General features: G+C 41.7%; 1 long non-coding RNA gene across 1 annotated transcript; it reads right to left on the reverse strand.

Moving 5' to 3' along the window:
* Positions 1–645: 645 nt before the first annotated feature.
* On the reverse strand, positions 646–1,694 carry LOC146512471 (uncharacterized). The gene is made up of 2 exons (XR_014875643.1): positions 1,373–1,694; positions 646–1,255 (listed from the first exon to the last, which is right to left on the reverse strand). It is a non-coding gene; the product is annotated as an uncharacterized LOC146512471 (long non-coding RNA).
* Positions 1,695–12,655: the final 10,961 nt, after the last annotated feature.

Genomic DNA, 12,655 nt, shown 5'->3' on the forward strand with positions numbered 1-12,655 from the left:
TAGAGTCTAGCTTATGGTGCGTTTGCATTTTCAAAGGTGAGCTCAGAGGTTTCTGTGTGTGTTTCTGCTGGTGAGACGCGCTTGCTGTGTTTCTGTGTATTACTGCTGATGAGACGCGATTGCTGTGTTTCTGTGTATTACTGCTGATGAGACGCGCTTGCTGTGTTTCTGTGTGAAATATAAACACGGTGACAGTGACGGTTAATGTGTGAATGGGAGGACATTAGAGCAAAGACACATTTTAGGATCAAAGGTTGATGCCTAGTGGACCTGTGGAAATTGGTTTTGTTCATGGTGTGGCAACCCTCCTGCCTGTGGACGCGCAGTCAGGTCCAGCGGCGTCTGGTTAGCCGAGGTGGTGACTTGGGAACTGAGGACTCCCGCATAGCTACAGAATAATATTGAAAACGTCTGTGTAATCACGGTTTACGTTTTATTCTGGATGAGAACATAGAACTCGACACATTTTGCGAACAAAGGTTGAGTTCTAAGAATAGTCAGAGAAATAAGGTTAAATAAGGTTAAAAGGTTGAAAAAGGTTGTATTCCTCGTTTCAGTGGTTCAAATTGTTGTTTGCCTGTCCCTGACGAGTGTTAAATTAAATAAAGAGGGTATTTGGAGCCACATAGAGATAGACGGGCTGAATTGGGTGTATTACTCTGTGGTGTAAAAAAAAAAAAAAAAAAAAAAAAAAAAAGGAGAGAGAGAGAAAGAGAGTCGGAGGTGTGTAGTTTGTGTGAAAGCGCCGTTAGAGTCGGCGTCTCGTCTGAAGTACGGGAGTTAATTAAAGTAACAGAATAATTTGTGCCTAAAAGTGTTTGTGTTGTGCAGAAATTGCGGCAAAAGGCCGTGTCGGGAATTGTTGCAAATTGTGAAGTCAATTGGGGGTTTAATTTGGTTTTATTTTTATGGGGAAGAGAAACTGCGGTATCCAGTTCGTGGCGCAGTTTGAATAAATCGTGAGGCAAATGTGGCGCGATCTGAAGATCGTGAGCCTAATTGTCCTAGTTAGGTTGAGGTGTATAAGAGCGGACGGCACCCGCTCTTTGTTTTGATTAGGGCGTTGTCCTGAATCAGAAGAAGTGTCTCGCAGAAAGTTTGTATGGGACTGCGAGAAGTATGAAGTGTGTGTGAGCCAGCCTCGAGGGGCGGGTTCACAGGCGGAACGAACGAGGAGTGTAGCACCCTCAAGGATTGACGTACGCACGATGTAGTATAGAACAGGGTTTATTCTGGTCTTGGCAACCCGTGAGAACTGCTCACGGACAAAACAATAAAACAAAAACATCACATCAAAATGCGCTCTTGTACGTAGTGTCAATCAATCAAAAATACTTAATTACAGAAAATAAAACATTTAAAATACACAAACCTCGTGAGCTGACATCCAGGAGGTGCTAAATAATCCTTTATGGCCTTATTGCCTTATCTTCCATCTTCTTTGTCAATTATTTCCACTCTTTAAACAACATTTTCTCCATGTGTGGAGCTAACTGTGAGCTGCCGCATGCAGACACCGTGTGCGCTAGCAAAAAGACAAGTGGCTGGGTGGAGACCCAAACAGCAAAGCTGTACCCTACATAGTTCACCACCAGAGGGCGCAAAGGAACAAAATCCAGACATACAGCTTAACAACTATCAAATGCAACAAACATCAAATGCAACAAACATCAAATGCAAAAGACCGTTACAAGGAGTAAAATGTGCGTGTGTGTGAGAGAGAAAGAAAAGGTGGGGGCGAGTGACCAGCCTGCGAGTGTGTGTGTGAATTCCTTGATAACAAATAGGGAGACAAAGTAGATTAGTTGATTTTCTGTGAAATAATAATAGTCAAGAAATCATAGTGATCAAATAGGAGAAAATGAACTAAAGTAAATAAAGCGAATTAAAAGTGGATTAGCGTCGAAGTAATGATAAATAAATTGATCAAACTAATAGTGACATTTAAAGGTGTGTAGTGGGGTAAAAATGTTGGGTTCTAAGTCTAACATAGAAAAAGGGGTGTGCAGGGTGAGTGGAAAACTTTTGAGAAGCAGAGAGAGGAGTTGCTGAGGGCGCTGCAGGTCATGCGACCTGGGAGTGCGCCAGAGAAAAAATTAGAGGTTGCAGCTGTGGCAAAGGAGAGTAAGGAGTTGTGTGATAAAGAAGGAGTGATTGTAAATATAAGACGTCTTTGTAATATAATAGAGAGTTGAGTGTGAAACGAGGCTGTGTGTGACGACAGCGCGCTGCGAGCTAGTTTAGACGGTGTGTGAACATGCAAATGAGGTGGCTGCTGTGAAGCCCACAGAGGACTTCCTGTTTAGCGTGTTATTGAGTTTTATAAGTATGATTTGCAAACAATGATAAATGCCTGATTTTGTTGAGTATAATATTATAAATATAGTTTTTGAATGACTACGGTGAATGTTTGATGTTTGGCTGGGTTTTGATATAGGAGAGATGGCTTGGTGGCTGCTGGGGGTGAGTGTCGGTGGCCGGAAATCTGCATGCCCATAAAAGGCAACTGCCTGACTGTGTGAACTATGCACCAAGAGAGAGAGAGAGTAAAATCTAGGCAGATGAACCAAATGGATGTTTTAAGAAAAATAGTAAATGAATGTTTTAGTCTCTTAATACAGGTGGATTTCTCTCAACCTGGAAACCTGAGTACAGCAGCAAAAGGATAGACTAACAAAATTGGGACGACAGACAGGCCAAGCTCTGGCTCAAAATTTTACAGCTTGACCTCTTATGTTGTCCTCACCCTGAAAAGAAGCTTAAAGGACATCTTCTCCTCCAGTTATCGGTTACCATTACTGGAAATGTTCAGGCAAGTTTTTCACTGAATTGTTTTGGCACCATGTGTCCCTGAATCTCACAAGCAAGCTCTAATTCCTGGCTGAAGACATGGAATGCTGTTATTTAAGGTGGGAAATCAAAATTTGGGAAACAAAATTAAAAACACACACAATTAGAGAAATGCCTTGTTGGAGAAAAAAGTTAAAATAACCCACCTACAAACGCACACACACGCAATGAAGAAACAGCTTACATTCATGAACACGTGAAGATTTTCCAGCAAGGTTAAAGCAGCAAAACTTAACATACACTTGTTGTTAAATGATAAAGTTGATCGACTACTAACAAATAAACTCTCTGGGTTGCAGGACAACAACTTGACTTCAAAAAGACAGACACTGGTATGATAAACCAGTGAGGAAATAATAAATTTAGTGGTTAAAAGAGTCAAATTGTGACATGTTTTCTTTTGATTGATTAATATAAGTGATTACTGAATGAAATAAAATTCCTTTTTTGAATTATTAAACATGATCTTAAGAATTTTAACGTGTACCTGTGTTGTCCTGTCAACTTGGTGGGTTAGGAGTTGATTATATAGTGAGAAAAAAAAAAAAAAGGGGGGGAGAAGGCTGACACAGGGCCGGGCCCCTCTCTGAACAACACAGCCAAAACAACATCATTTTCCTGTTCGTCTGTTTTTGTTTTGTTTTTGTTTTTTCTCTTTATGCTTGATTACAGGCTGCTTTGTCGGCCCGGAAAGCCGAGGCTGACCTGGACTCCTGCTCTCCCCTCTACCATCTTTGCTCTCCCTTCTACCATCTTTGATGTGACCCTGACCAAATGCTACAGCAGCTGGACTCACAACAACAGCCTGAGAATGTCAACAGTCCTGCAGGAAAAAGATCTCATGCAGCGGAGACGGAGAACGTTAAATCCAAGGCCCGTTTCACTACACGGGGGAGATTTCCAGACGGCTTCAGCTGACAGAGCTGTGACGAGACGCCTGTTAAGCCCAGATGAAAAGTGAGGCCGAGCAAAAGAATGCTGACCTTAACAACTCTGCATTAAAACTGTGCAGGACAGTGATGGACCAACACGGATGATCGGGCAGCAAAAAGGGCGTGCCAGAGACACGAGGAGTAACTGAGGTCAGGAGGCACCTCAGATTGGACAAAAGCAGCAGAAGAACATAAGCTGAAGGCACAGGTGTCGGGGCTCAGCCAGGAGCTGACCTCTGAGAAGAGCCGAACAGCAGAGCTGCAGAAGGCCGTGGAGCAAAGCAAGGAAAACATCAATAAACGTCAATCTGACGTGTACGGAAAAGACTCTGAGGTTTCTGCCCTCAGTGAGAGCTCAAGACATCAGAGCAGAAACTGAGCATGGCTCAGGAGGAGCTGGACAAGGAGAAGATGCGGGACACTGGAGAAAAGGACTGCCTTAATTGGGGCCAGAACCAGTATGGACAGAACTTTGGGCAGCAGCACCAAGGGATGCAAACGGACTGGAAAGGGGGAGGCAGGACCCCAGAGCACGCTTCAGGCCCTGGTTTACCCAGAACATCAGAACAGGAAAGTGATGAACACAAACACACACACAAACACACACATCTACATACACTGACTCAGAATTAAGAGAAACACACACATTAACACATATGCACTCATTGATTGACTGAGAAATGATACACACACACGCACACAAATCGGAATGCTGATTCAATTCACTGAGAAGTGATCCACACACATCCACACACACACACACATACACATGTTTGTGCAATGAAGAGTGATACACACACGGTGCTGCAATGAAGAATACTTTACTAACAAATGCTATGCTGATACGCAAAATGCTGCACACAAACGTCCAAATACAGAATTTGTTACAACAACAAGAAGCCATTGATTGTTAATTGGTTAAATGCATTTCATGTCACCCAGAGGGCATTTGTGTAGATTTAGGGGACAGGGTCTAAAGCAGTTTGGTTATGAAAACAATGTCTGTGAGTGATGTCTGTTTATGGCTCAACGGAAAGGGGGACGTGTGTGTTATGTTCGGACAAATGTGTTGCACCTTAATTCCTAATAATACTGTTCCAGACGGCTCGATAACCAACTCTGGAGGGGCTGCGAACTTTGGCCCATAATATGCATGAACACGAAGGTACTGAAAACCCGTTGAAGGAGTGGATGACTTCTGTTTTTGGGCAATGGAAAGGTTTTGTCATGTCAATTATGGTTTCACTGTCTGTTTTTACTGCAGTTCTTACAACATGTGGATATTGCAACCTTAGAATGCATGTTGTAAGTGATCTCTCCAAGGAGAGATCAAAGAGGGATTGTGAAATCAGTATTTTAATTAGGTTATCTTATACCCATAGTCAAGGTAGATGAATTATGTTAAACAGCTGTAGAACATAAATGTATTCCTTAGTCTAGGATGTGTGCAAAATATGTAACTTAGTTTCCTTATTTTTAGGTTAAAGAATATGACCCCCTTTGCAGTATATTCTTATAGTATGATTAGACCAAATGTCTCAGTATATTTTGTTAGTAGGATAGACAAAAGTTCAAGTATATCTCTGGGGATTAAAAGAATGTGACCATCCTTTGGGTTCTGTTAGACAAGTGGGCGCCACCATTTATCTGCTGTGAATGTTTTACACGGTTTTCTTGTCATGTCAGACTGCTTAAATCATTCTCTGAGAATGTTGTGTGCAAAAGACCTTGTGCCGATATTAAGAAGAAACAGACCACATTCTGTGCCCCCACCCTTGTAGGAGGTAGAAAGACAGGGAGCCCGAGGTCATAGCTTAGGCGCCATGACAGATAAGGGTCTGTGAATGTTTAGGTTTACGACCAGGTGGGGGCCATTGGAAAGTATAAAAAGCTGTGTAACACGTCACCATTTTGAGACTTGCTGTGACCCTCTCTGCATCTCTCCCCATCATGATGGTTTATGCTCAGTGTGTGAAAATTGTATGGAAATAAAGGATTGTTGATTGAGCATTTATACACCGAGTAAGTGTCCTTCCTTCAGCCCAAAGATTCAAAGAACTGGGAAAATTCAACATTCATTAGATTTATTTTCTCTCTGATTTGGGACTTTCCGGGCCTTTCGTTGAAATTGTGTTTGGGTATACTGATTTTGCATAATTTACATATCTTCTGTCAATGTATTTACTGTGTCTGTGTGTGAATCTGTGTCTGATGTATTGGTTGTTACATTTACTCTAAAAAACTGCTGTTTTTTTTTTTTTGTTGGATACCAAGTCAGTTTGTCCAAAATCAATCGATCAATCAATAAAACAAAGCAAAATATCTTGCAGCTGTTTGACATTTACATTTTTTAGTAAACGAAACTTTTGTGGTTTGTTTAAGAAGGCAGACTGTCTGTGTATGCAAGAAACCATACTTCCTGTTTTTCTCAGGAAGTAACCTTCTCCTTTAATTGTCTGTGAGTGATGTCTGTTTATGGCTCAACGCTTCGACTAAATTGTTTACTGTGCTTCACACAGCCTGATAAGGAGCAGTGGTACACAGTGAAAATGATGAATTAACGGTGTGAGCCTTATTTCGGAGCACCACATTTTTGTGATTGAGATTTAATTGAAGGAGGAACACACTGAAAATAAAAAATAAAAATTTAAAAAAGAGAAAAGGGGGCCAGCCCTTGGATTTACGTAAGTATCCCAGGTGTATTTAACACAATTGCCTGAGGCTTTAAAGATCTGTACAAAATTCAACAGGAAATCATAGCTTCCCTGTATTTCCTACACAGTCTGGTTAGTTTGCAGTGGTTTCTCTCTGGGTATTCTGGTTTCCTGCCACAGTGAAAAGTCATGCAGCTGTTAGAGTTAGGTTAATTGATGATTCTAAATTATCTGTGAATGTAAGTGTAAATGATTGTTTGTTTCTAGGTGATAGACTGGTGACCTGTTCGGGGTGCACCCTGCCTCGTAACCTATCACTTTCTGGTGAAGTTTTGGTTGATTTTGGGTTTTGCTTAACACTAGGTTGATTTTATCAGTGAGGTTTGGATTGTTTTCTTTCTCTAAGAGAGAGAAAGGTGGTTTTATGCTTGGACAGGGTTCTAATGGGCCCCAGTATTTGTTATTATCTTGGACAGGGTTCTAATGGGCCCCAGTATTTGTTATTATATGAGAATTTTATTGGTTACGTTTGTTTTTGCTTTTGTTACAGTGCACTGAAATAAGAACATCTGAGAGGAGTGATCCACCGGTGGTGATATTTTGGTATTTTGTGAGTTCCTGATTTAACAAATCAGCTCTTTAATCCAGGCCTGAGAGAGTGAACTTTAAAGCGCTATAAAACATTCTTACTGAAAACAGTCGCAAAGTATTTTTCTCCACATTAAAATGGGCTCAGGAGAAAGCCACTTATTTGGGACAATTAGAAAATGAGAGTCCCTGCCTAAAAAGGATTCAGCGAGGTAATCCGACCTAAAGTTCTTCTTTTTTTTGAAATGACATCATTTTGCTGAGGGTAGAAATCAAATGCGGCGATGGTTTCCACTATCAGCAAAGAAAGAAAGAATGGATGAATGAATGAATGAATGGAAATAAAAACAAACTGACTGACTGGTAAAAGCTGACAAGACTTGACCACGACTCAAAGTTAACCTCCACCTAGACAGGACAAAAGGGTGGATGAATTTATCTGTGCACAGACAAACATGAATTGGGTTGATGCTCTCCCTATAGCACTAATGAGTGTGAGGTGCTCAGTTAATCAGAGCACCGGGGTTTACCCCATATGAACTGCTGACAGGGAGACAATTTCCAGGCCCTGCAGCAGGTGTAAGAGAGTTAAGAGAGGAAACAAATATATCTGAACATGTGAAACAGTTTAAGGCACTAAAGGCTCTTGTCTCTAGTTTCACTACGCAGGTGGGAGATCCGACCGGAAAGGAGGTGACCACGCCAGAGGCGAAGTGGGTGTGGCTGAAGGTGCATAAGCGGAAGTGGGACGAGCCGAGGTGGACGGGACCATTCGAGGTGACCACTCGAACCTCTCATGCGGTCCAGCTGAGGGGCAAAGGCGACACTTGGTATCACTGGAGCCGGTGTGCGGTGGCGGAAGAGCCTAGGAGGTCGGAGAGGCTCTTAGGGAAAAAGGGGGACACGGCCGTGACCCTAAAAAACACAGGTTTGAGCGAAAAAGGGGCAGAATAATCCCCTGACCTGTGCAACGACCGAAGGGTAGTCTAACTCTGGAGGTTGAAGAAAGGAGAATCGACAACAGGAGGACATCGGTGTCTGCAGCAATAGAATAAAAATTAAAAATTCTTTAGACAGAGGTTTGATTCTGATTAACATTGAAAAACCATAAGGTAGCATTAAAATGGCTGTGAGAAACTACCATGTGAAAATAAAGCTTTGGGAAAACGGGAGAGTGATGGGGATGTTAACTGTGCTCACTGTGATCCTGGTAACGATTATTTTCTTATTGTGTGAATTGCCCAGTTTCAGAACTCATTCAACTTCTCTTCCTTCAGCGGACCGGGAGGTGACCCAACTTAAACCTGTCACCCCCAACAAAAACGTCGCTAGAATTAATCATGTGCATTATCACGTTCTCCGGCTGGCCAATTTGACGCGTGATGCAGTTGAAGGGTTAGCAGAGCAATTAGGTCCCACCTATCTGATGGCAGTACAAAACAGGATGGCGCTTGACATGGTCCTGGCGGGAAAGGGGGACGTGTGTGTTATGTTCGGACAAATGTGTTGCACCTTAATTCCTAATAATACTGTTCCAGACGGCTCGATAACCAACTCTGGAGGGGCTGCGAACTTTGGCCCATAATATGCATGAACACGAAGGTATTGAAAACCCGTTGAAGGAGTGGATGACTTCTGTTTTTGGGCAATGGAAAGGTTTTGTCATGTCAATTACGGTTTCACTGTCTGTTTTTACTGCAGTTCTTACAACATGTGGATATTGCAACCTTAGAATGCATGTTGTAAGTGATCTCACCAAGGAGAGATCAAAGGGGGATTGTGAAATCAGTATTTTAATTAGGTTATCTTATACCCATAGTCAAGGTAGATGAATTATGTTAAACAGCTGTAGAACATAAATGTATTCCTTAGTCTAGGATGTGTGCAAAATATGTAACTTAGTTTCCTTATTTTTAGGTTAAAGAATATGACCCCCTTTGCAGTATATTCTTATAGTATGATTAGACCAAATGTCTCAGTATATTTTGTTAGTAGGATAGACAGAAGTTCAAGTATATCTCTGGGGATTAAAAGAATGTGACCATCCTTTGGGTTCTGTTAGACAAGTGGGCGCCACCATTTATCTGCTGTGAATGTTTTACACTGTTTTCTTGTCATGTCAGACTGCTTAAATCATTCTCTGAGAATGTTGTGTGCAAAAGACCTTGTGCCGATATTAAGAAGAAACAGACCACATTCTGTGCCCCCACCCTTGTAGGAGGTAGAAAGACAGGGAGCCCGAGGTCATAGCTTAGGCGCCATGACAGATAAGGGTCTGTGAATGTTTAGGTTTACGACCAGGTGGGGGCCATTGGAAAGTATAAAAAGCTGTGTAACACGTCACCATTTTGAGACTTGCTGTGACCCTCTCTGCATCTCTCCCCATCATGATGGTTTATGCTCAGTGTGTGAAAATTGTATGGAAATAAAGGATTGTTGATTGAGCATTTATACACTGAGTAAGTGTCCTTCCTTCAGCCCAAAGATTCAAAGAACTGGGAAAATTCAACATTCATTAGATTTATTTTCTCTCTGATTTGGGACTTTCCGGGCCTTTCGTTGAAATTGTGTTTGGGTATACTGATTTTGCATAATTTACATATCTTCAGTCAATGTATTTACTGTGTCTGTGTGTGAATCTGTGTCTGATGTATTGGTTGTTACATTTACTCTAAAAAACTGCTGTTTTTTTTTTTTTTTGTTGGATACCAAGTTAGTTTGTCCAAAATCAATCGATCAATCAATAAAACAAAGCAAAATATCTTGCAGCTGTTTGACATTTACATTTTTTAGTAAACGAAACTTTTGTGGTTTGTTTAAGAAAGCAGACTGTCTGTGCATGCAAGAAACCATACTTCCTGTTTTTCTCAGGAAGTAACCTTCTCCTTTAATTAATTGTCTGTGAGTGATGTCTGTTTATGGCTCAACGCTTCGACTAAATTGTTTACTGTGCTTCACACAGCCTGATAAGGAGCAGTGGTACAGAGTGAAAATGATGAATTAACGGTGTGAGCCTTATTTCGGAGCGCCACATTTTTGTGATTGAGATTTAATTGAAGGAGGAACACACTGAAAATAAAAAATAAAAATTTAAAAAAGAGAAAAGGGGGCCAGCCCTTGGATTTACGTAAGTATCCCAGGTGTATTTAACACAATTGCCTGAGGCTTTAAAGATCTGTACAAAATTCAACAGGAAATCATAGCTTCCCTGTATTTCCTACACAGTCTGGTTAGTTTGCAGTGGTTTCTCTCTGGGTATTCTGGTTTCCTGCCACAGTGAAAAGTCATGCAGCTGTTAGAGTTAGGTTAATTGATGATTCTAAATTATCTGTGAATGTAAGTGTAAATGATTGTTTGTTTCTAGGTGATAGACTGGTGACCTGTTCAGGGTGCACCCTGCCTCGTAACCTATCACTTTCTGGTGAAGTTTTGGTTGATTTTGGGTTTTGCTTAACACTAGGTTGATTTTATCAGTGAGGTTTGGATTGTTTTCTTTCTCTAAGAGAGAGAAAGGTGGTTTTATGCTTGGACAGGGTTCTAATGGGCCCCAGTATTTGTTATTATCTTGGACAGGGTTCTAATGGGCCCCAGTATTTGTTATTATATGAGTATTTTATTGGTTACGTTTGTTTTTGCTTTTGTTACAGTGCACTGAAATAAGAACATCTGAGAGGAGTGATCCACCGGTGGTGATATTTTGGTATTTTGTGAGTTCCTGATTTAACAAATCAGCTCTTTAATCCAGGCCTGAGAGAGTGAACTTTAAAGCGCTATAAAACATTCTTACTGAAAACAGTCGCAAAGTATTTTTCTCCACATTAAAATGGGCTCAGGAGAAAGCCACTTATTTGGGACAATTAGAAAATGAGAGTCCCTGCCTAAAAAGGATTCAGCGAGGTAATCCGACCTAAATTTCTTCCTTTTTTTGAAATGACATCATTTTGCTGAGGGTAGAAATCAAATGCGGCGATGGTTTCCACTATCAGCAAAGAAAGAAAGAATGGATGAATGAATGAATGAATGGAAATAAAAACAAACTGACTGACTGGTAAAAGCTGACAAGACTTGACCACGACTCAAAGTTAACCTCCACCTAGACAGGACAAAAGGGTGGATGAATTTATCTGTGCACAGACAAACATGAATTGGGTTGATGCTCTCCCTATAGCACTAATGAGTGTGAGGTGCTCAGTTAATCAGAGCACCGGGGTTTACCCCATATGAACTGCTGACAGGGAGACAATTTCCAGGCCCTGCAGCAGGTGTAAGAGAGTTAAGAGAGGAAACAAATATATCTGAACATGTGAAACAGTTTAAGGCACTAAAGGCTCTTGTCTCTAGTTTCACTACGCAGGTGGGAGATCCGACCGGAAAGGAGGTGACCACGCCAGAGGCGAAGTGGGTGTGGCTGAAGGTGCATAAGCGGAAGTGGGACGAGCCGAGGTGGACGGGACCATTCGAGGTGACCACTCGAACCTCTCATGCGGTCCAGCTGAGGGGCAAAGGTGACACTTGGTATCACTGGAGCCGGTGTGCGGTGGCGGAAGAGCCTAGGAGGTCGGAGAGGCTCTTAGGGAAAAAGGGGAACATGGCCGTGACCCTAAAAAACACAGGTTTGAGCGAAAAAGGGGCAGAATAATCCCCTGACCTGTGCAACGACCGAAGGGTAGTCTAACTCTGGAGGTTGAAGAAAGGAGAATCGACAACAGGAGGACATCGGTGTCTGCAGCAATAGAATAAAAATTAAAAATTCTTTAGACAGAGGTTTGATTCTGATTAACATTGAAAAACCATAAGGTAGCATTAAAATGGCTGTGAGAAACTACCATGTGAAAATAAAGCTTTGGGAAAACGGGAGAGTGATGGGGATGTTAACTGTGCTCACTGTGATCCTGGTAACGATTATTTTCTTATTGTGTGAATTGCCCAGTTTCAGAACTCATTCAACTTCTCTTCCTTCAGCGGACCGGGAGGTGACCCAACTTAAACCTGTCACCCCCAACAAAAACGTCGCTAGAATTAATCATGTGCATTATCACGTTCTCCGGCTGGCCAATTTGACGCGTGATGCAGTTGAAGGGTTAGCAGAGCAATTAGGTCCCACCTATCTGATGGCAGTACAAAACAGGATGGCGCTTGACATGGTCCTGGCGGGAAAGGGGGACGTGTGTGTTATGTTCGGACAAATGTGTTGCACCTTAATTCCTAATAATACTGTTCCAGACGGCTCGATAACCAACTCTGGAGGGGCTGCGAACTTTGGCCCATAATATGCATGAACACGAAGGTATTGAAAACCCGTTGAAGGAGTGGATGACTTCTGTTTTTGGGCAATGGAAAGGTTTTGTCATGTCAATTACGGTTTCACTGTCTGTTTTTACTGCAGTTCTTACAACATGTGGATATTGCAACCTTAGAATGCATGTTGTAAGTGATCTCACCAAGGAGAGATCAAAGGGGGATTGTGAAATCAGTATTTTAATTAGGTTATCTTATACCCATAGTCAAGGTAGATGAATTATGTTAAACAGCTGTAGAACATAAATGTATTCCTTAGTCTAGGATGTGTGCAAAATATGTAACTTAGTTTCCTTATTTTTAGGTCAAAGAATATGACCACTTTTGTGGTTT

The sequence above is a fragment of the Neolamprologus multifasciatus genome, chromosome 8 (genome assembly GCF_963576455.1).
Source record: "Neolamprologus multifasciatus chromosome 8, fNeoMul1.2, whole genome shotgun sequence".
Lineage (NCBI taxonomy): Eukaryota > Metazoa > Chordata > Actinopteri > Cichliformes > Cichlidae > Neolamprologus > Neolamprologus multifasciatus.